The 25,113-nt window shown below is 39.5% G+C and overlaps 1 protein-coding gene and 1 long non-coding RNA gene across 2 annotated transcripts in view; one reads left to right on the forward strand and one right to left on the reverse strand.

The window, feature by feature from the left end:
* Window positions 1-25,113, reverse strand: part of LOC108550840 (fibrillin-1) — a gene marked incomplete at its 5' end in the record, with an annotated part of 75,529 nt that overhangs the window by 4,575 nt on the left and 45,841 nt on the right. The gene's annotated exons all lie outside the window — the stretch shown is intronic.
* LOC108550843 (uncharacterized) lies at window positions 976-24,429 on the forward strand. Its single transcript, XR_001890449.1, has 4 exons — window positions 976-1,026; window positions 1,745-1,852; window positions 1,928-2,037; window positions 24,395-24,429. It is a non-coding gene; the product is annotated as an uncharacterized LOC108550843 (long non-coding RNA).

Here is a 25,113-nt window from a genome sequence, read left to right on the forward strand (position 1 = left end):
TCTAAAAGGATAATCGCATTAATTAATAATCTATTTAACGATACACGAAATTAATAATCTCTATGCGTCGAGCAAATTCTCATACTCGTTTCGTCAATTTCAAAATTCCCGATAAAGTAGAGGCGAAAATATATAATTTAAACAAGGCAAAAAATAATATCGATTTTGCTTCCTCCGTGGCAAATCGCAGCAGAAATTCCAACTAATTGCAATCTCCATATTCGCCAGTCGCGAGATTAACTCCCCCGTTGCTGCCCCGGCAGGAAATTTACCAAGCACAATCGCAATTTGTTTAACGCAAATTGATCGCCGGTACAGCGTTCGATTGACGTTGATTCAAAGTTCAGAGCAATTTGCAGTCCGCTCGCAGCCGATACTAATACCGTGCGTTTATAATCTCGGTCATCCAGGTGGTAAAATTTGTAGTCGATTAAAACGCGCGGTTTCCCGGTTGCGAGTCGAAATTGCAGCGCCGCTAGAGACCTCTGGTGTCGCCGTGAGGAGACTACGCTGACGCCGACGGCAAGAAGTCGCGTGACCCGAATATTGTTCGTGGCACGCTGGTAAGCCCTTCACGAGCGAAATTGCGTACTGCATCCGGACACGAGGATATAAATCAGTTGTTCCACGACTTCCGTAAACGCGAACGCGAATATTAATCAACGTCATCTGAATCTCGGGACACGCTTTCTTAATCGTCATCGACCCGGTTACTGCAACAGTTCGTGCCTTCTGAATTATTGTTTTGCGTGAACTTAACCTCTTTGGATGACGCGCGGTGCCGCTATGTGTTTCCGTTCCATCGATTTATGCAAACGAAAAGCTGTTACCGTGCTTCACCCTAATAACCTATATTACAGCGTGCTAATGAATTCATTAGTGGTAATTTATTGTTTATAGATTTTTGTTTATTTATTTGTTAATCGCTCGTACGTTACGTTTGTATAACCTAAAATTTTCTGTTGTTAGGGAGGAGGGATATTAACTGCAATTAGTTTATAGTAATTACAAACTTTACAGGAGTATGTAAGTATCTCGTTTTGGTATTTATATCGAAGCATACGTCAAGTACGTATAACCTAAAATTTTCCATTGTTAGCGAGGAAGGATATTAACTGTAATAAGTTTATAGTAATTACAAGCTTTATAGGAGTATGGAAGTATCTCGTTTTTGGTATTTACGTCTCGAAACATACGTCGAGTTATAAAATGCGTGTCGTTGTAAAATATTTAATAAAATTCTCGCTTTAGACGTGAAACGTAAGGAATGGTCGATGACGAACGTACAAGAGGTTATAGCGCGCGGTGAATTACTTTTTTCATGGTACTAAAGGGATTAGATTTTTAAGGTTATGGTCGTAGTAGTCGCGCAATTTCCTATAAACACGCAAGTGGCACTTTGTTTTAACAAAGTACGAACATTTTGGAGCGATTTTGCGTTTAATCGTAATAACACCCCAAAGATTTTATCAATATACGCAAGTGCTGTGTATATAACGACGAGAAATTTTATTTATCAAAAAATTATTTGTTTACCGTATTTGATAAAAAGAATACATAAACGCGTCAATAACGGTGAATTTTTGTCGAAAATATAAAGCACATTAATTCTTAACATATGGAGTACTGATAACGAAAAATGCAGTATTTTTTTATCGTTATTTTTATTCTTTCGAATTAAAAAAAAAAAAGGTGAAAATTCTATATTAACATTTCAACTAATTTTATTTAATTTTTGTTTTAGATACGCCGAGAAACAGTAGAAGTTAAAAGAAAAAACGTAGGGAGGAAAACAAGTTAAAGATAAGACTTGAAGAGAACAAAGAAAATACATTGAGTTATAATGCGCTACGTAAGCAACAAATTTTACAAGTTACGGTACACTGTAGTAACCCAGAACACTGGCTAAAGACGTGCCTTTCTTTAGAAAGAAGACAAACAGAATACACACAGCAAACTATAAGATAACATGACTTCACAGAGCCAGAGATTCGGTAAAACCCCAAGATAAGAAAAAGTATCAAAAAATTAAAAAAGGTACTAGATAAACACACTAAAGCAACCAAAATTTTAAAAAGTTCCAAGGTTTAGTATCTTCACATTATACAATAACTACCAAAACATATCCATATATAACAATAACTTTATTTTCTACAGATCGTCACTTCCATTTTCCAAAGACACGAATTCAGTACTATATCCAAAGCTACAATTCTACTCAAACATTCACAATCCTTATCCTGAAGACACCTAATTATACAGGATCAATCCTAAAGGTATCTATACGTTCCAGCACATAAAACAATATCCTTCGACTCATTATCTACATCCTGTACAGAGCGAAGTCCCGAACCTTCTTTGGCAAGGATAGATTCACTTCCCCCGAATGTTCTTGTGCAACGGGAGATTCACTTCCGAGCAGGAACCCCTGGGAACCACGGAAGAAAATCGCAGGGGCAGCACGAACGTTAAGTGCCGCGTCGTAAAGCTTAAACGAGATTGCAGACAGTATCGGGATACGAAGAGTCGCGAGATGGTCGTGTATTTTGCAAGTGGGTGTCATGGTGGAAAGTTGTCTCGCGTGCGCGCGCGTGCACGCGATCGCGAATCTCCTCTCGGACAGTTTACGTCTCGTCGTCGACGTCGTCCTCCTTCCTTGTTATGCATTATTAATAGGGCCGTCGTCGACACGGTGACTGTCGACGGCACGAATCGCATAAATCACTAAAAGAATAGTTGGTCTCGTTTAACGAGTCTCGTACACTTAATTGACGAGGAATCGAGTTCGTACGTGCTCGAATGGGGGAAAAGATCGAACCTCGTCAACGGCATTTTTGGCCATGAGTAGGCGTGGAAGAATGTGGAGAGCGCGTTGGAAATAGATAATGGAATTTGAGATCATTGTTCGTGTGGTATTCCGTCAGCGATGAGAAATATTTTTAGTTTGCTTACAGGTAAGCGTCTGCCAAAAGATTACATTATACCGCAGGAAATATCGAACTAGGAGGAATTTTTTAAATAAAAGGATAATACTTTCTAATTTCATTATACGTATTATATCCAAGTAGAGATCGGATAGGAGGGAAATATTTCGTATTTTTTCGATTATTTAAAAATGTACAGAAAGGAACTTGTTTTCACCGATGTTGGATTTCATTCGTATTTAGAAATAGGTTCATCTATTAATCCTCAGTCGCCATTTAATAAAATTTTGGAGATCGATATTAATTAATATGTCAAATTAAAGAGGTATCGAAATCAAATAATTCTACGTGTTAATTACTATACAATTTCTTATTTACTGCTCAAAAAAATATCATCAGCAGAAAATCTTTGAACTCCTTCTCTTCTTTAGCCAAAATATCGTCGAGTGCAAAGGGTTAAATGCATCATTTTCGGTGCAATTTACTGATAGCATGTTTAATACAAAGTAGATTAGACTAACGCAAAAGTTTGTTGAGCAAGGTATAAATATTTTTCTACGAATAAGGGCATGGTACGTGAGTTCTGCGAAATAGGTCTTCAAAAAGAGCGAACCTCGTGGACAGTCAAAGGGCCACGGTATAGAACGTAGATAATAATGCAATTGAGAGATGGTTGGTTATTCGTGATGAAATGAATGGAACTACGTTTGCCTGTCCTTTCCACAAAGGACAATGTTTTAAGTCGTTAAATAGGAATACAGTCGTCAAAGAATCCTTCTCCTTCGTCCAGCTTACTTTTCCAACGAGTAATGTAATCGCGATGTTATATTTTTATATCATATGTATAAAATTTGTGTCGTCAACTAAAAAAGTCGGGAAATATGTTTTCGTTATTGATACGCGGAAATCCGTCAAATTTTTTTTTCGTTGAAAAGACAAAAATGAAATTTATGTGTAAAAAACAACATCGTTTTACGGGAAGCTCAAAATTTTATCCCGAGAAAATATAAGCTCCGGAAAATGTTGCTGTTAATTACGAAAATATACGACTGTAGTCGTATAGAGTGCTGGCATTCGCAAGGGGAACAACAATTGCACGTAAAATAAATATCGCGAGCACGCTTTCGTTGATGTAACATTAATATTTCATGAACAGCCACGGAACTTACCACGCGACGAGATTATTGTCATAAATAACACCCTGACTATCTGAATAACTTAATTAAAATGGTAACAGGTGCGAGAACCTTTCGACCATCTTTCCCCTGCATTTTCTTTTAACTTTGCTTTCTCAAGCAGACCTTTAAATCTTTCGTTTACGATGCTCGCTGTGATTATCCAAACTTACGGCTGTACAAACAACGTCAAATAAATTCGGATTATACGTTTAATCTTAAAAGAGATAAACAAAATTTCTACCCGATACAATCACCAGGATTACTGAAATATAAGCACGTCGAAATATATCAAAGTATATTATACCAAATTACGTTATATCTCCAAGGAGTAAAAATGCTTCACGGAAACACAGTTGACAGTGCTGTAAACTGTTCCCAAACCAAGCACACGTATACAACTATTATAATAAAATTAGGAAAATATATATACACGGGAAGAAAACGTCACAACGCATTTCCCTCGAATCCGGATAAATTTTCCTCCACGAATTCGGACTTTTTTTCCGCCATTTTCAGCAGGTTCTGCACCTGCTGGACCTCCACCGACGACAGGGTGGATTCTAAGTCCGGCAAGATGGCGTCAGTGAGACTGAGCGAGGCCAACTCGCCGATATCCGCGTTCTCGCGATCGGACAGTACCCGTTTCAACTTCTTTATATACTTCTTCAAGCCAGCCTGCATCGCTATGCCAGCTTTGGAGTCGCGGCGTGGCAGCTTCAAGCCATCGGGACCATTTTCTTTCAATCCCAGTCGATTCTCTTCGCTTTTCTCCGGCTTTCCACTCCTCGAAGGCTTCCTCTCGTTCGCAGGGAACTTGCTCGACCTGATTTGCATCGATCGAGCGCCAATCACATTATCATGCAAACCGGCGTTCACCTTCGAGCCTGTCGTTCTTTGTTGCGAGTTCTTCGACGCAGAGGACAGCTTAGCGGCAGTGGAAAGGCTGCTTTTAGCTATGCTCGTTGATCCAAAATTCCTGATCGCACCTGAAGCCCTTCTGCGATTAACGTCGCTTGTCTTATCCTCTTCCTTAATTTTAGACGAATCCGCAGATTCTCTTCTCTTCCTGTGCGCGTTTGATTTCAACAGACTCGTATCCATTTTCGTTCGACGATCATTTTCTCGCTTCCTAGCGAAATCTTTCGACACCCCTATATTCTCCTCGGTTACTTCCTTCGTTACCCGCTTTCCGTTAGCCTCGACTCTATCCGAATCCTTGGAAACGTCCTCGCGAAGCTGTACTTTCGCTGGGAACGTCTCCCTGAGGTGTTCCATTTTAGGAACAGCCTGCTTCGCCAGCACCGGGCTGACAGTTCGCGATCTCTGTCCGGAGTCGCTGAAAACTTTCCCGAGTTTCTTCGGCTGGCCCTGTTTCCACAACTTCTCCGAGCACTCTTCCATGTTCTCCTCTTGCTTTGTTCGTCTCCGAGCTAACCTTGGCTCGCCGGAAGACTGTCGCGTGATCTCCGCTGAGGAATCGATCGTTTCGGAGATTCGAACCCTCAGCGAGCTAGCCTGGGACCAATTCTTCGTCGACCTGCGTCGTGACCATTCCGAAGAATCGTCGTGTACGTTCCTGATAGACAAATTGGCTGCGGATCGGGAGTCTGTCTTTGGAAGCTCCTCGGTTTCGCTCTTAATTGCCTCCAGCTTGCCAACTTGATTACCCAACTTCGTGTCATCTGTCCCAGCCATCGATCCTAACTTCGATACGTCTCTTTCGGTATTCTTATCCGGCACGCACGGATTGGTCGATGTCTGGTCGAAGTTGGAATCGTGTCTGATAGACTGTTTGCTAGGTCGCACCCTGGTCGGGAAACTCGACTTCGTCGTCAAGTTTCTTCTGGATGCCTCGAACATCTTCGACGACGTTTTACTAGGGTTTCCGTACTTCTTGTTGAACGATATTCGCGGATTTCCTGTTATCCATGGCAGAACTCGAGGTTTCTCCGTAGCACAGCGTCTGGAGGTGACAGAAGAGTCGCGAGAGTTGTACGAATGGTCGTCGCGAAGCTTGCTGGACTCGCTACGACCGCTTTCCGAATCGATGGAGCTGATCGTGGTGCAGTTCACAGATTCTCTCTCGCCTCCGTCGCCGGATGACACTGTCTCGCGTTTGCGAGAGCACAAGGAGTCTCGTTTCGAGCTCACGGAATCGGTGCTCGAGTTCATCCTCGAGAATTTCGTCGAGCTTCTTCTGTTCGCGGATCGCGAGAGCGGTGATTTTTTCAATGTCGACGAATCGGCACAGGCACTCGACGATTGAGCTTTTGACGATTTTAAACTCCTCTTCGTGATCGAGTCTACAAGAAATGGTGATTATTCTAACGGGTTCTCTATTCGGATGCATCGATTTTTCCGCAAAATTTTTTCGCTTTCTTAGAGAATACTTTATTTATTTATTTATTGCGAGGAATTTTGAAGAATTTTTAGGGAGCAATATATCGATAGAATATTATTCCAAAAATGTAAATTGTCAAAAAATTTCCATTACTATAGGAAGAATATTCGAATTCCCGAATTTTAAGTCTTGCCAAAAAGGCTTCTTTACCTAGGTCGAATAGCATAATTAACAAGAACATTTCCAATTGTTTCACTTCGACAAGGAAACTGTATCGTTTAACCCCAAAACGTAAACAGAATTGCCGAGCCTTCGAGCCATTCCATGGCTCAGAAAATCTGTCTTAAGTTGTACCAATCGCAATGACTTACGTGGGGCACATCGACAAACCACGGGTGTAACACGTCGTATTTCCATTTGGCCCAGTCGACGTACCACGTGCCAGGCCCGTGATAGTCAGTTTCGGCCCGACAGACGTACCACGGGCCAGGCTCGTGATAATCAGTTTTGGCTCGAAAACCTGACCACGAGCCTCACACGTGGTTGTAGACTAAAGGGTTAAGAATATTTCCTTATCCTCTTAACATCAAAGCACTCCGACAATTTCACCCCTTACGACAAAAACATCTTCAACCCAGCCGATTACCTTGTCTCGTATGCATCGAGCTACCCACGACGGTGTCGTCGTAAAACGAGATCCTCGGCGACCTTTCATTCTGACCAGCAACGTCGACCACGTCCACGTGCTTGGTTTCCGTTTCCTTTTCAACGGTTTCCGGCTTCTGGGTTCCCTTGATCAAAAAATGATCCAGCGGATGCAGGTACTCGGTTTCCTTCTTGCTCATCCCTTTCGTGGCGTCGTAGTACTCCTCGACGAAGTTGAACAGGCTATGGTGATACCTGTCGTTGAGCCTCACGGCAAGCGTGGAGTCGTCGTTGTTCAAATGAATAGAATTCAGAACGACATCCCCGGGTGGCTGGTAGTCTTCGTACTGTTTCCTCAAGGCACTCTCGATCAGTTTGAAGCGATAAGCGTCGTAGTCGAAGGCCGATATATCGACGATCGGCAGCTCCGAGTTGGTGACGATGAAGGAGGAAGACTGTTTCAGGACCATGTCGTTCTTCTTCGACGTCGACTCGGTTCCCTCTCGAATCTCGTGCACGTTCGTTCGATCCTTGGTATTCGCGTGCTCGATCCTCGCATTGTCGCCACTAGCCTGCATAATCGGCGTCGAGATCGTCTTCCGAGTCGCCTCCAGATGCAGGTCCGCGCTGGAACTGGAGGCAGAGTCGAATATCGAGACAGGATAATGCGTCACCACGTCGTGGCTTCTGTTGACTTTTCGTTGCTTCGACGGACGACTTGGCCAGGTCTTCTTGGGCAGTTTCATCGAGTCATCCTGTGCCAGACGCAGTGGACATCGGATATTCCGACGGCGTGTGCAAACAGAGGTAGGGCCGTGTCGTGGGTGCAAGAAACGAAAGAGAATTTTTTGATTGGGTTAGGTGTTGGGTCATGTGCCGGAGCGAATTGCGGGATGGGAAATTGGTATGGTGTATCGTTGGACGGACAAGGTTAAGCTAGGAAGGTGTTTGGGGGGTGATTCGTTTTGGGACTGTTTGAAGGGAATTTAGAGAATGTCTTCGTTCTTCGGGTGGGTTCCTTGGAAGTTTCCTCTAACCTCCGTGTATGTATCGTACTTATGGTACGTCTTCGAGGCTAGAAAACCTGCGTGACCGTTCGTTTCTCTTCCATTCGACTTGAATTTATGTCGTATTTTCAATACGGCTAGCGTTTAACTCGATACGTCCGTGTCCGCTTACGAACACCAGAACTACCAAATTACCGGGAATGGTCGCTCTGAACTGACTTTTATTTCCGAACTCGCTGAAAACACGCGGTCGCTTTTAACGAAATTAACTTCGGTTGATTTTCATTTAGATAAAAACAAAGAAAATAACTCCAAATTAACCACCACCCCTGCGTGTCATACTGGAACACACCCCACAGTGTATTCATAGTTGTATTAAAACAAAAACGGAGTCCCTGTTACTTAACGTTATTAATCCCATAAGCCACGTAACCCTAGCCGATAGCGAGACTCGCCGACTGCACCTGCATAATTATTCTCTTATCTCGGCGCATAAACGAGTGACAACCTCACCGAACCCCACTGTCAAACGACCGCCTGAATAAGGAACAGTAACAGTATCAATTTCCAAGGAACCACCGAAGGTACCCGGACACCTTTGAATTCTCCACGAGGCTGGCCAGAGGACACATACTAGAAAGTGTTGGACCCGGAGGACGAGCGGCAGGGCCAACAGCACGGCCAGCGTCAAAGCGAAAATACTCTCGACGACGAACGGAGGGATCGATTGCAAGGTTAGGACCAGTTTCCCGGGCGCCACGACGTTCAGCATAACGGATCCTTTCTTCGGTGCCTGGTCGATTTCCGGCAGCCGTGCTCCCCCGAGTCTCGTGCCTCATGTTAGAACCACGATCGTAGGACAGAGGCTAGGCCGATCGATGTCGTTCGCAGCCCGCACACTGTCCTCGGAAACGTCTTCCATAATTGAACGATCGCTGATGTCCTGGATTCCGCTCGTCGCTTTTTTCCTTCGTTTGTCTTTCACCGCCGACGGAAAATTCTCGATCGCGGGTACATCCGAGTGGATTTCGATCGAGTGGAATTTTAACCGCCAGCTCCGTGGAAACTAACCGAGCAACTCGGCTAGCACACGAGGGGATTTTCTTCGTGATTTTCGATGCATTTACCGAGAGCTTTTCTTTTTTTACGCTCTCCTTGCGTCTTCCTTTTTCTTCCACCTTCCTTTCTTCTCGATCGTTTGGTTCACTCGATTTCGGCCGGAAATTGGCATACAGAGAGCTTTCTGTGTAATATTTCGTGCACGGGAATTCTTGAGAGAGAATTCTTAATTTTATTAGCATTTTGGTATATTCCGTGCAGAATATACTCTGTCGTGCTTTTATGCGTTTTATTATACGATATTTGTCATTTTGGAGTTGTTTTTAACGAGTTTCGAAGTAGGATTTATTTTCTGTATATTTGGTTTCATGATATTGGTGGAATTAAGTAGTCGAGAGAAAGAATAAGGTTACTCGGTTAAGAAATGTCGTAGTGTTTCTTTTTAATTTGAAATGATATTTCAAGGAAAATTGTACCGTCTTTCTTTTGGAAATTCGAGGAAATAAAGAATTTCAGCGTTTCCGATATTAAACTCTTGCTTTTATCTTAACGCGAGCCGGTGCTAGAATATTTTCTTTCCATTAACAATTTCGGCTCGACTGATATTGTACCACGTCCTCGAGAATGTGCAGTGTGACAAAACATCTGAGCAATCCAAGATCAAAATTAAAATTTCGATTGCAGAATTTCTTTGCTGACCTGGCACGAATCGATCTGGAACGTTATCTGGTTGAGACGAAGCGTGCACTTCTCGTCGAAATTTATTTTTCAATTAAGTCTGGGTAAATACCTTTTTAATGCAAGAATAATATTTTCGAAGCACACCAGTCGATGTAAACAGATTTTAATATTTTCATTCCTGGTGTCAAAGCGAACGAATAATTATTTCTACGGTAAAAGCTCGTTTGCGAATCAAGAGATATTTCAAGGGGTGAAAATATTGCCCGCATCGGTGAGGACGGTGTTGCTCGAAAAAGAGGGTAGCACGAGGAAGCAGATTCTACTCGTCTCGACGGTTTGATTCGATATCGACCCCGCCGGCTGCTGTTTCTTTTTCTTCCGATTTTAATATCGGCCACGTTTGTCGTTTCACGTCCTTTCGTGTTTACTGTCGCGACGATATTCACCCTCGTTGCGAGACCCCGAGCAGACCAGAGGCCCTTAAAATAACACTCGAAGCCGTGGAAATATATTTTCGGACGATAGATTGGAAAATACTTTTAGCTCCTTTGTTTCGGACCTGCAAGCTGCCGATAGTGTTGTATACCTTAATACCACCAGGGATAAGCTTCTTAACGTTACGGATAAATATTCTTTTGGCGGTTCTTTATTAATGAAGTGGTATTTTAAATATTCTACTTGCCAATTCGCGTTATCGAATTTTTTATTAATTTCAGTACTAATTTAAAATTTTTAATTGGAAATATAAATAGCAATATTTTTCGTTTCGTTCAGAGTGTTTCCAGAGATAACGAAATTCTTAGTGGACTTCTTTTTAAATTTTTGGTCTCTATGAGACTTTTAAAATCATTCCGAATTTTGTATTTTGGGTGAGAGATATTCATTTGTATTGATTTTTTGATTAAACCTGTCATGGTTTAGGTCAGTTATTAAATTTATTACCAATTATTTATTTTTCAAGTAACTAGTGGCCCCTAGAATCCACTAGTAGAAGTCCTTAAAAATAGAGCCCCAGGCTTTAAAGATATTTATTTGTACAGATTTCTTAATTAAACCTGTTTAATTAAGTAATTTGTTAAATGTATTATCAATTATTTATTTTTCAAGTAACTAGTGGCCCCTATAATCCTCTAGAAGCCCCTAAAAATAGATCCCCAGACTCTAGAATATCATTAAACTGAAACTCGATAATAATCTCCATTAATAACAGTGAATTCTAAGTCAATCACAATTTTTCACACTTCTCCAAAGAATAAATATTTCACTTCCGTTCGAATAATGACGAGTTCAATTACTTCGTTTAATCAGAAAACACCGAGCTTCGTCGTTACGAAAACATACACCCCCGTCGTGTCCATAAATGATTCAATAAACATTAAGCGATAATTAAGGTTCTTATTACAAAGCTGCAACAAAATAAACAGAGGGTAATGAAATAACCGGATATCAGAGTACACGGTACTAGCAACATGTGCATCCCTTTTACAGAACCGCCATTGTTCGGCGATTACATTTAAGCGTTTAATTCGTAATTGTAATACGACAATACGGTCTAAATGCTCCTTGCCAATTTACCATTCACTTGCCGCGAATGATCGCGGGGCAATGTTCGATGGAAAATAGTATCTCGGCCCACGGCGGAACAATTTAAATTATTACCACTGCGCGAGCGTGTCGAGGCTAATTGTCGAATTTCATGGAATTCCATAAACGAAACGCGATTCGTTCAGACCTGTACAATATTTCGGGTAAACGACAACTCGTTAACCGAGTTGATGATCATCAGCTCGAATTGCTTCGTTTGCAATGAAATTTCACCTCGGACGAAGCTGGCAAACGTCGGGGTGACTATCGATGTCTGATAAAAGCCCTTTTAATCCCTTGCAATTATTTCACTCGTAAGCACCCGACGATCCTAAGTACAGGTATTTTCTTCGAATATTTCTGCATTTACTTATCACGCGTGTGCGTATATTCTGTTTTACACAGAGCGCGTAGTTTACGAGTCCCCCTGGTTGCTTCGCAAAGTTGAATCACGAGGGGAAAAATTCGTTTGATTTACGAGATCTAGAGGGAAGGCTGGGATCGGGATAGAATGTCGAATGTTAATGAGAAAATCTGGCTTGACTTTTTGTTCAAGGATATGGATATTCAACGCGTTCACTGCTGAATGTATTTTCATGAATTTTTCGCCCGAGTTAATGTGAGATTGGATTATTTTGAAACGAGTAATGAGACATTGAATTTAATTATAATAAGACATGGTATTCATTTGACTGCCGTTCACCGTCAGTTCACTTTTGTTATATTCATCTTTGGCTAAGGAGACTCGGTTATGATCAGTGATGGTCACCAGTGACTGACATAATGGCGAACAGGTTAATAGTTGGATAGAATTGGTTGAATAAAATTGGACTGACATTTCTCGAAGAAAATATTTGAATTCTTTATTTTTCATCTGACGCATTTAACTCCATTTTCTATTTATTAATAGAAAATTATACACTGCGGGAGAGTTTAATTTTAATGTCATTTCATTGTCAGTAAACTCATAGTTAAGTTAAAATTTACATGAATTTGGTTTGTCACTCAAAATAATTCATCTTTGTGTGGCTCAGTATGAAAAACTGATGACAGGGTAGACTCAACACAGTATTGTAAAGGTTTATAACTGGAGTTACCAACTTGTAATATGAACCTACCTGTACCTAGTACACTCGAATAATATGTGATATGATGATGGATAGGTATATGACATAAGTCAACGTTGATTTCGTCAGAAGCAAAAATAAAGAGAATTGCAAACGTGGAAAGTCTGTAAGCGATCAAGGGTAAATCAAAAGACAGAGAAATTGGGAATTTTGGTATAATTGATAGGATGTCCAGAGTTCAGAATATAACGTTCATGTTTGTAGCTTAATGGAGAGTATGACCTAATTCTCAATCTGCGATTCCTTCAGACCTCTATTACAAAGGCTAATAGCTGTTTGTTATACGACGAGATATTGCATTGCAATATATGTGGTCCCAGGTTCCAGAGTTCGTAAGTTCATCGGATGACATTACGGGTCACACCATAAATCCAACTATCAACCCCTAAGACAAAACCCCTCCTGCAGGTTTCAAGCAAACCTTGACCTATCATATTATTCTCTATTTTATTCCGTCAAACATACATCTATGTTTGTAAGGAAACGAGTCACCCTATAAATATCGATCCTTCTTATGAAAATTCCATTAAATCGTAGAATCATCTTTGATGATAGAAAATTTAATTGATTTTTTTATAAATATTTAAATCCCATATTTTGTAACTCGGTTAACGAATAAGCCGTGGTTTTTCCCTGAAACCAAGGGAACAGCAAAGTCGAAAACAGGGGTGGGATTCGGTAACGAATTCAAACTCGTATCCACGATTAACCCTCGATCCTATTTTGCGAGTCAACTTCAAACTCGCGGAGCAACTTTGGTCTTAAGGAAATTCGTATAAACAGCGTGCGGTATCAATCGATTTTAACGTGGCTCTGTTACGTTCGAGCGTAACAGAGATAACGGGTTAGTTGGACAAACTTACAACCGGTCACCAACGACACCCAACAGGGTGATTCGCTTAACTCCACTGCTTTAAATTACTCGTAAACTGTCTGGTATACGGGAAAATGTTTGAAACAAAACTCGTATGCTGTCAAGCTGGATGTGTGGTATAGTAATCAGTCGTAGATCACTTTGCATTTTTATTGCGGCATAAAAGTCAGCGCGAACTTTTTACTGGATCATATATGATCATATAGAGTTCGACATAGAGGTTCGAAATAATTCGAGGAATAATTATTATAGTATAATACAGGTTCGGAAAATATTATTTATTCAGATGGAGAGGAATATAATTTGTAATAATTTTCATTTATGAATTTCGAATTTTTATCGATATGATTTTTTTCTCTAAATTAAATGACTCATCCGGACTGCACTTTTCAATTATTTAGTGGTAGGACAAATTTTCGTAAGGGTACTTCACGAGGTTAATAAAATTCTCCCCCATTTTCCCAAGTGCAATGATACGTTAATCCAATGTTTCTCAGATAGCTCTCAGCACGCTCAATAACGTGCACTTAATAGAATTTACTTAAAATAGGACTCTAATGAAAGTTTTCAAACAAAACGAAAGGTATGAAAATATTAAAAATAAATAATTCGCGAGAATTTCGTCTCCAGGTATTTAAAATTTTTATAGTTTCAGATGCCAAACTGATATACGGAAAAATTAATGCCTGAAAGGAAGGACGTTCTATTATTTGTGAACACACGAGATTCCGTATTCACCACGTGAATTATAAATTTATACAAAGCGTACAAAATTTAATCAGGTTAATTATGCCAGTAAGTACTCCCCCTGTCTTTGTGTAGAAATATGGTATTACAAATTTGCCAGGCTAATTACATTCGTGTCGTAATACAACATTTAGCACGTAATTCGATTACATTTTATCGAATGACACAGTTTAGTGAATCTCGTCATCCATGATCTGTATCGAATGTGCATAGTCCATTTCAAAAGTGGAAAAGAACAAATTGTACGACACAACGTTACAACGTTCACGCGAACTTCTTATAACCATACCAAATACCAAATTCTTCCTTCCTACATTTTTCACGGTACATTTCCCAAGTTGAAGGTCGTAAAAAGTTACGCGAATACCTCGATGATTCATGACGTCAAAGGACGGAGTACAAACAATCTAAATGCAGCATATTTTAATATTCAAAATGTCGCTATATATTACAGCCATTTTTTTCTTCCCTGTACCGTACCTTTGGGTAACGAATATCACATAAAATTCGAAGTAAAATATTTATATGCTAATTCCAAACTTCGAAAACGTTTTAATCTTCGAAAATCGTATCGTAGATGATTTTTCGATCAATATACAAACGATCAATCATCCCCTTGTTATCAAAAATCGCGGAAATAAAGAAACGAGAGACGAGGATGTTGAAAAATATCAAAAGACATTGGCAGAAAATTACAGAAACCTGCTCAGATCTTCGAGTAAATTTTCAAAAATATAAATACCCCCTAGGAAAATCATATCTCGTATACCTCCATCTCCGTAACATGAAATTCCCATATATTTGCTTTCCAATATATTCCACGTTGACAAAGAGAAATATTTAAAAACAGGAGAAGAAAAAGGGAGGAAAAAATATTCTCGGATATTTGCAACCATAAATTCGCGACAGCGAAGGGCGAAATTATAAGTTCATTGTGTCAGCTCCATCAATCGTACATCGATTCAATGTTCCAGGTCCTCGTCGAGTCGAGACGACTCGTGATACCATAAAGCAGTGGACAAGACAGGAAGTTGAAGAAAGGGAAGGAAAAGGGAGGAATAAAAAATCCCGACGACACGTACACGCGTTGTTTGTAGCTGTGTTCGGCAATGGGGGTGACCGCTTTCCACGGTGAAATTGCTTTCTGAAGAAGTTCACGAAACGACCGGGCCGGGTAGTTAAGCGCAGAATCTGTAAACTTTTCACGGCTGATTACACCGATGTTGCCAAGCCATTGAAGTAATGAAGTTTAAATCCCTGATAACGTTCAAACTCGCCGGGGATTGATACGAGCTTCTGCACCCTATCGTAGCGCACCCTTTATTTCACTTTATTTCCAACCCTCTTGTATTTTTCCCTTTCTTCTCCTTTTTTTATTAATATTTTCATTTTTCCTTCCGATTTTTCGTCGATCAGTAAGAAAATAAGATAACGGATCGTCGCGTTGCGAACGAGACCAATCGATATATTTGCAGTGACGAATTTGTGGAAGGGTGGGTGGTAAACGAATGGTTATAAAATAGAATTCCTTTTCTCCATTTTATTGGGAATATGCATGGGATCGGGAGAAATGTTTAGATTCTCGTGGCAGATGTTTGCTTGTCAATGAAGCTCGATTTCCTGTGACTCGAATGTGCAATAAATGGGACATTTTGAGGGGGTAGATCGGACTTATTCGCCTTCATCAGGATGTCAGTATTCTTTCTTTTTTCGGAGATCATAAGATTTTGGTTTCGGTTTCTTCGCTTTGTGCAATATCTACTTCTTCCTGGATGATAATAAAAATTGTTTAACAACTATCTTATGTATAGTATGAATAATTTTTCAACCCCTTGAGGATAAAGTTAGAAAGGACTTTCAGATATGAATATCATTTATCTCGTTGAGGTTCGATTTTTATCATCGTAAAATTAAAATTAAAGTTTCATTAGTATCATGAGCTTCCATCTGACATAATCTAGCTGACCATTAGGAATTAATGTAGACGTATTTAATAATTTGGAATTTGTAGGAGTTGCTTGATTAAATATGGAAATTAATTTTATGTCAAATTTAATTCCGATCGTTATAATTTATTTTCTTTTTCCTTAAAATAAGGGAGGAAAAATATACGAAAAGTGAAATTTCTGTACGCAGTGGATGTCCAGCAATTATAATTGAATTTCAATTTAGCGTGTGTCTACGTTAATTTTAAGCTTCCTACAGGAAATATGTACTCAGCATAATCCTCGTCCCTTCAGTTGGTCTTTTTGGTAATATGCCATGGTCCGTTTTCCTTCGCTATGCGAACTATTCTATTAGCGTATGCCTTTCCGCACGAATGAAATCTTTTATAGACCCGCTTTGTCCGATCTTTTGTCCTTCCTATTAAAATTATTTCATTGTCTTTTCTCGTTTATGCTCGGCTAACATAACTCAATATTCTTGTCTCAATATTATTCCGAAGGAGATTAACGGTTTAGTCGGACTGTTATTTCCTTTTATCATTCTTGTATTTTGAATTCTCTATTTATCGTGATTTCAACTTTATTACGCGTTTAAAGAAAATTTCGTATCAAAAGGACAATAAAGGAATAATTCGGCATTATTTTGCGTTTAAAATTTTCAAAAAATTAAAAGAAAGAAATAATACGAAGTACGAATAAAGATATTTAAAATTATTTTTATTATTATTGTTTATCTATTTTTATTTTATATCGAATTAGAAGAAAATTCATTATCGTTTTCTTCGTACTTTGTATTTTTATGTACGATATTTTCGCCTAATTTTTACGCGGAATATATGCCGGGAAAGTTTGCACGCAAACTTGTGACGCATTCTAGATAATTTATGTACCAACATTAGCGGAACTTTAAATAGTAATCATCTAAGTAACGTGAGATAAGAGAAGAAATTACTCGCGTTTTTTAAATATCGAATACTTTAATCAATTTTCGCGAATGTTAAATTAATCTTAGAAGTTAAAATCATACCTTAAGTAGAAAACCCATAATCTATACTTCTGATCTTTATTTAGATAACTCGATCTTAGACGCGAGTTAGGATAGGTTACATATTTCTTAACTTAATTCCTCAAAATTTCTAGAATTATTTCGAAATATTAGAGGTAAAGGAAACATTAAATAACAGGAAAATATCGCGTTTGTAAAAATTTAAAAATTCCAGAATTCTGATCGAGGGCATTTAATCTTCGTTTAAAATAAATTTTAAAATCGCGCGCGACGCGGAATATTTTTGTGCTTTTAACGAGAAGCACTTCGCGAATCGATTAGAATGGAACATTAGTAAGACGTCAAAACACCGTAATAAATGCAAGTGGGGTCGATGGCTCGGGTTAAACGAAATATGAATCTATTTAACAGCACAATGTACCACAGTTTAGTTTCAACTTTCCCGTCGCGTCTCGACATGTATATTGTTTTATTTCGGCGAAGCTATTACTTAGGAAAATACACGCGTGACTAAGAGAACATATTCCTCCGTTTTATTAAATTTTTCGTTCCTATATCTTCTCGAATTTTTATCGCCACGAGTTTCGTTCAAGAGCTGTACAAATTCTCAGAAAAATCGAATTTTTCGAGGTAACCCAATATTTTTAATTCGTCGTATCGTATTAATCCTTTGTACTCGAGAGGTGCCTTTTAATTGCCATTTCATAAAATTTCAAAGATCGATATTAATTAATATGTCAAATTTAAGATAATGTAACGATGTACGAGGTATCAAAATTAAATAATTCTCCTTTGAATTCTTCTAATTCTTCTAATTCTCTACTTAGAATTTTTCTAATACTATCAATTATTATATTATTCCTAATTCACTCCTCAAAAAGATATCGTCAGATTTATAGCAGAAAATCTTCGAACTGTTACCCTTCTTTAGCAAAAAAATCGTCGAGTGCAAAGGGTTAATTATTAAGTAAATGAAACGGTTAATAATATCGTCCAGACAAACACTCGGTAGTCAGTTATATTTATTAATAAATTTGTGATAAAATACGATTTGCATTATAAATTGCAAAGAAATTTCCTGTGTTTTGTCACTGCTAACTATCAAGAGAAGCTCTTTCTGCTTATACAACGCTTCTGTTTAACACATTCACCACCAGTTGTATTTCAACAGAATTTCCGTCCATGCCATCTGGATTCTACGTTAAAATGAGCAATGAAACACACGACTGAATTTATAGTACCGAATCCGAAAGAATGTTTAAAATACGACTATGTTATCCCACGTGTCTATGGGTTCTTCTATTACTACTTCTGTCAGCACGTTCCTTGTCACTTGACATAGTCAAAATCTGCCAGGTGTAATTACGTAATGTACGGTCTTGACGCATTCATCATGACCCCAGAGACGTAAACGGAAGTCAGGGGCGACTACCGGTACCCGTCATGGCGTCGAATGTATTACGTAGCACAGACGAATAGACCTAACCTCTTATGGGACTTGGTGTCACGCGGAATGAAATATTAGCTCTGAAAAAGGTAGCGAATTTCGTTATAAAAATAAAATACCCAACTATATCTGTCTTGGGAACAAGAAAAATTATTTCTGGAAAATTCCCGGTTTAAATACTTGAGTTTATTAATTAGTATTTCTGATATTACGGATACTCTCGATTAGAAAGTTTTGGGGCAAACTGAAAAAGCATTTGGAGAATAATTACAGTGATTGAACACGGGTGTATATAATAGGTATTAAATTTTCGACGCGACTGTCTTCTTCGGAAAAAGCATTTTGAAACTTCACCTTTCGCCAGGGGCAATAATTATTACGCACACTTCTTACAGATCTTCTTACAGCAGGGAGTAAGTACTTTCTGGTAAGAGGATTGCATCCCAGGAAGAGCATGATACTTAGGTTAGTCTCTCGAAGCAAGATTTGCCATACACATACTTTTTGTAATATTTGACGTATATATGAGGTATTTACTCGAGTGATCATCGACCGAGAGTCATCAGAAAATTGTATAATAGATACTTCCTCCTCTCTATTAATTTCCAATAGGTTAATAATTAAATTCAGTTATGTAAACTAAAAAAGAATTCTGTCAAATAATCCGTTCCCTAAAATATCTCAATACCTCGTAACAACGTTCTTCACGATAATTCGAACAAAGTTGCACGTGTCTGACCTAGTAGAATTTATATAAATAACCCTCGCAATCCACAAATACCACGTAAGATTCGTAAGAGCTTTAACATCATAACAACTGACCTGCATCGCGTACCTAAATATAGCATATGCAAATAAATAACAATAAACAATAATTATATCGACACCATCCATACGACATTGACAAAATATACACATATAATTACATTTCGTATCTCCAACAATATAAAAAAATAAAAACTTCAATACTTCAAAAATTCTACCCCACACCCCCTCCCAACGACAGTCAAAATTTATTCATTAATTTCCTAAAATACTCTCAACACGATTATACATATAGGACAAAGAAAGTACAGAACAAAGGCAAAGCGTCGGCCATTTCCCTTCTTCGAACAATCACCCCTTAAATCCCCATCGAACTGGAAGCAGAACGAGGCAGACCACAGAATAGTACACAATTCCGCGTATCACGGAAGCGTAAAGACGTCGCGCATCGACGTTAATCTAGCAGTTTCATTAAAAGCGACCGTGCCGACCGAACGACCGTCGACCCTGTATAAACTGGGACGAAATAGTCCCGGTAACGAGGTTAAGGATTATCCAGGCGACGTCGCCTGTTTCTCGTTTATTCGTTATTCGTTTTGCTCTCGCAGGCCGGGCGATTTCCGCCGAATACACGCGGCGTCCTCGTGCGGCCGGAAATAAAATTTCGGAGACTTTAATTACCGGCCGGCGCAATGCCACCCCTCGCGAGGTCTCCTTCGGGGGTTGCGTTTGCTCGTTTTTACGTCCTTCGCGTTAGCCGACGACGTCGCGAGCGTCGGAATTATGCACGGATCCGAGTGTGCCGCTTTTGTCCGCCTGAGACAGGAGTTAGGCTGCAGTTTTCGCGGTGGCCAAATTAATTAGACATCGTTGATGCTCGAATAACATAATACCGATAACCTAATCGAAAATTTGTACATTTTCATTAATTACAAAGGTCCAAATTTTGTAGAAACAGGGGTTAGGCTAGATTTTTAGCGGTGGCCAAATTAATTAGGCATCGTTAATGCAGGAATAACCTAATACCGATAACCGAATCGCGAATATATACATTTTTCTTTATTACAAGGGTGTAAATTTTGTAGAAACTGGGGTTAGGCTGGGCTTTTCGCGGTGGCCAGATTAATTAGACATCCTTGATGCTCGAATAATCTAATACCGATAACCTAATCGAAAATTTGTACATTTTCATTAATTACAAAGGTCCAAATTTTGTAGAAACAGGGGTTAGGTTGGATTTTTAGCGGTGGCCAAATTAATTCGACATCGTTAACACTTTAATGGCCCCACGATTACGCAGCCAAACGTTGCCAGGGGCTGGCAAGATTTTTCAAGAATTAATTTAAAAAAGCTGTATTTAAAATTCACGAAATAATATTACACGTGCGAACACACACATAAAACAAAAGACAATAACAATTTAACAAGAAATTTAATATTTTTCCTTTGTGTGATAATTATTAATTATTAATTGGCGATAACATTATACACATGTTGTATGAGCAGACAATAACAGTCGTTTCAGCTATCACACACATGTGCGAGCGGCCATTAAAGTGTTAATAGTCGAATAACGTAATACCAATAACCGAATCGCGAATTTGTACATTTTTATTTATTACAAAGATCCAAATTTTGTAGAAACAGGGGGTTGGCTGGATTTTTCGCGGTGGTCAAATTAATTCGATATCGCTAATGCTCGAATAACCTAATATCGATAACAGAATCGCGAATTTGTACATTTTTATTTATTACAAGGGTCTAAATTTTGTAGAAATGTTTTTCCTCGTCCTTAGGACATTAGAAGAATAGAAAAATTAATATTCGATAACAATTTCGGATAATCTAAATGACATTTCTGTAGCATGGTCGAAGAATGCTCAAACAGTACTTGATACTTGAACTTGCCGAAACTCGATAAATCCTTTGGAGGGGTGGAATCAAGGACTTCGAACAATCACGTTTACCGAAGCTTTAAATGAATCGCATTCTCTTGATCCGTCTCCTGTTTCGTCGCTCACGGTCGTTCGTGAGTAATTTAAGCAATTTAAATAATTCAAGTTGCCGACGTTATTCAAATAACTGAAATTAAATAATGGACGGAATTAAGTTTTACTGTCGCGTACCACTAGGGAAATTCCCGGCTCTAAGCGAACGCGGCCTGATTTCAGGAATCTTCCGCTGGAACCTCGTTTACCATCGCGTTCGTCATTTTTCGATCCAAAATTTCCGCTGGGATTAAAAAGAAAACTTGCCTTTCATATCTGCCCGACAAGAAGATAAATCGATGAAATAAACCCCGTTTAAAATCTTTCCTTCGAACGTTTACCGCTTTCCCTGCGATCCAATTATGGAAAAATTATGCATCGATGTGGTATTCGATTTTAATTAATTATTACACACCTATTCCACATAAAATTCGAAACAAATTTTAGAAATTCTCCGAATTTTGTACACGTTGAAACGCACAAAATGAAATATAATTAGAGTCGCGTGATTAGTGTATAGCACATAATTATGAGATTTTGTATAAAGAATTCGTAACAAGTTAGACTTAGTTGAATATTATAGTTAACAAAGTTAAGTGTTAAATTTGGTGAAATTCAATGACGGATTTGGCGAGGAATTAGATAAATTCTTTTTTGAAAAATTTATTACTTTTGTATTGAATCACGGTTGTATTATATATCGTATTTCACTGGAATTTATTTTTCGTTTTTTTTTTTCTTTTTTCTGTTTGTTCGGTGTCGAGAGATGTCGATAAATTGAAATTTTCGCGTGATCGCGTTTCCCTGAAGTTTTGTTTTCGTTTTCCCGAAATTTCGTTCCACGTTCCTCGAAAATTTTATAGGGCAGTCTGTCAGCATTCTATGTTACAGTCCTTCGAAATTCCATTTCAGCTACCTTCAAAATTTCATCATAGTAGCCTCCTCAATTCCACTCAATGTTCTCTACATCTCTCCTGTGTTTCTAGGAAACTCTCTTCCAACATTCTGTCCTCCTATGGATTTTCGAAATTACGCCTGATATCGTCCCTTTAATTCAAACTAATTCCACTTTATAACTGTACCACGTTCACAGTTATAATCGCGAATGATTGCAATTATAATTGCAATTTTTTATTTCAAACTCGTATATTTTCTCTTATATGCATATATCTTGCATATTCGACCAACGTAAAAATCTCACGATTTTACGTATTTTTTCTGTGAAAGAAAACGTAAAATAAACGAAACACTGAAAAATAAAATATTTTTAAACTATACTTCAATACACAGTACCAAAAAATATAATTCTAAACAAATGCACACAAAAATAACATAAATGATTAAAAAGAAAGAAAATACTAGGATAATATATCAATCAACATTTTAAAAAATTTAAATATTTAAATATATAAAACACGGAAAATCACGTTTCGAGTACTCAGAATACCACCCCCATCTCCAAACGGAAAAATGAAAATACATCAAAGACACGAAAGTCATATTTAAACGACTCGATATCAACCCCAAACCCATTAGTGTTCCCCTGAATGTTATTTCCTAATTGCCTAATTTGCCCACCCCCGCATCGAGCCAACCCATCGCGCCGCGAACTACCTTGTATCTTTCCAAACGAAGAACTCGGCTGCCTATTCGTCAACCACGAAATCACGGGATCCGATTTTCCTGGAATTAGCTCGCGTTTGGGCTACTTGCGAAATTGTCGTGGAAGTGTCGCTTTCGCGCGGGTAATTTCGACAAGACCTCCGCGGGCCAATTTAACGCCTCCGTCCACACGCGTTAATTCGTAATTATTGGCTCGAATTGCAGTCACCCTTGGCGACGTCGGGAACAGAGAAAACGGACAGGGACAAACAAGAGGACGCAAGGATAGGGTGGCGACGTGGATTTCCATGATGGCGATTTTTTCCCGGTTTTCCGATTTTTCCCTTTTTTCTTTCTCCTACGAAATTTAATCTTTCTACTCGATGGGAACGTCGCGAAGGTCGATCGAGTCTGATTGTATATTCATACGACGCAGGCTGAAAAACACGCCTTGAGGGGATGACGGTAACGAGAAACGCGACGTAATCCGTCGCTTCGAGGCGAAGTCGACGCGGCCATGCCATGAAGAATTATGGGAGCCGGGGATGCTCGGTTGACGCGACTAAAAAATGCGCAGAGTGTCGCGGTTGCCTTATTTTAATAGGGCTTGCAAGCATTTCCTCCAATCGCGAGGGGTAGATGCCACGTGATTCGGGATTTAGATGGAATTATTGGAACGATTGCGACGATATCGCTGCGAATTTCGTGGAAATGAGGAATAAGGAAATATGGAATAAGGTGTAGACCTCGAATTAGTGTCACGAATTTTTCTCAATTCTTGACGGAATAAAGAAAATATAAAGATTGTTGCACTCTGTTATGGTAGCTAATAGATCTGTCATATCGATAACAGTTTAATAATTGGAATACTATTAAGGGTACTTTGATCCCACCATCGAGTTTAGAACTAGGATTATGTACAGAAGGATCGATCATAACCGACTGTTTGAAGTTTAGACCTAGACTATGAAGACTGGACTCGAAGTTTCAGGTATCAGAAGGGATCAGGTACTAACAGGGACCAGGTACCAGACAAAAATCCTATACAGTTTCAGAATTGTCTGAAACCTAATATTCGTCTCTTCTGATCCTCGTTAGCCAGATCCTCATTAATCCAGTAAAAGAAACCGCAACTAGGGCGAGGTCCATATAAATACCTTTAACTCCAGGATTATAAATTCCGAATGACCCAGCACAAATTGCACGTCTATACGACGATCTATTTCCACTCTATGGATTCTACGGATTTCAGAAGCAAATCCTTCCAAATTCTACATCTTGCTATATACACTCATATAAATTTCCATATACCCGATAATCTTCATCGAACAAGAAAATGACAAATCAGAAACATATATGTACCCTCTAAAATACACTTTTCCTCGTATTCACTGCAAACACTATATTCTCAAATTCTGGGACTGTTAGGACCATCTAAAAGTTGTTCTAAACATTTCAAAATTTCTTTTCAAGATCCAACGGTCTATCCATCCAACAACCCCAAAAACCCCAGAAGGCGCTCTAATCTTCGCGAGCTCGAAGGGATTCCATCAACCTCAAGAGGACCTCTGATCGCATCCTCGGACCTAATATTGCACGATGTGGACCTTGCGTCACAAAAATCACTGCGGGAAGGAAGGGCAGAGTGAAAAATGGAGCACAAAAGTGGGCGCGATACGCGAGCCACCCCGATGGTTTCGCGCGTATGTTGGCGGCCAAGTGCAGTCGGTGAACCACTCGATGCACAATGGCTTCGCACTCTTTCATTTCGCAGCCGACTAGCCCTGTATTTGTTACGTGTACGTACGCGCGTCGCTCGACGTTTTTCGCCGGATTTTCGCGCGGGAAAAATAGAATGTTAGGGCCCAGGGGTGGGTCGCGGGAAGCACTCCGACTCTGCCGCTAAATAGACGCCGTTGCATCGCTTTTTTTCTATTGGCCCCGGAGAAACATCGACCATTTCTGTTCCCTTCCATCCCCCTTTGTTCGCCCCTGTTTCTCGACCACCCGACGAGGGTTCGTTTACGCGGACTTTGTTCGCGATCCTCGCGCGAATTTTATGCGACAGGGTAATAGACGAGGTGGAGGGTTTCCAACATTTCTGGACAGTTTTAAATCGTTGGCCGTTGTGCCTCGTCGGGGTGCCCTTTGTCTGAGCGAGCCCTGTGGAAGACTCGCCTCGTTTTCTGTTG

This window comes from Eufriesea mexicana, unplaced genomic scaffold, assembly GCF_001483705.2.
Source record: "Eufriesea mexicana isolate 0111107269 unplaced genomic scaffold, ASM148370v2 scaffold3185, whole genome shotgun sequence".
In the NCBI taxonomy this organism is placed as follows: Eukaryota; Metazoa; Arthropoda; class Insecta; order Hymenoptera; family Apidae; genus Eufriesea; species Eufriesea mexicana.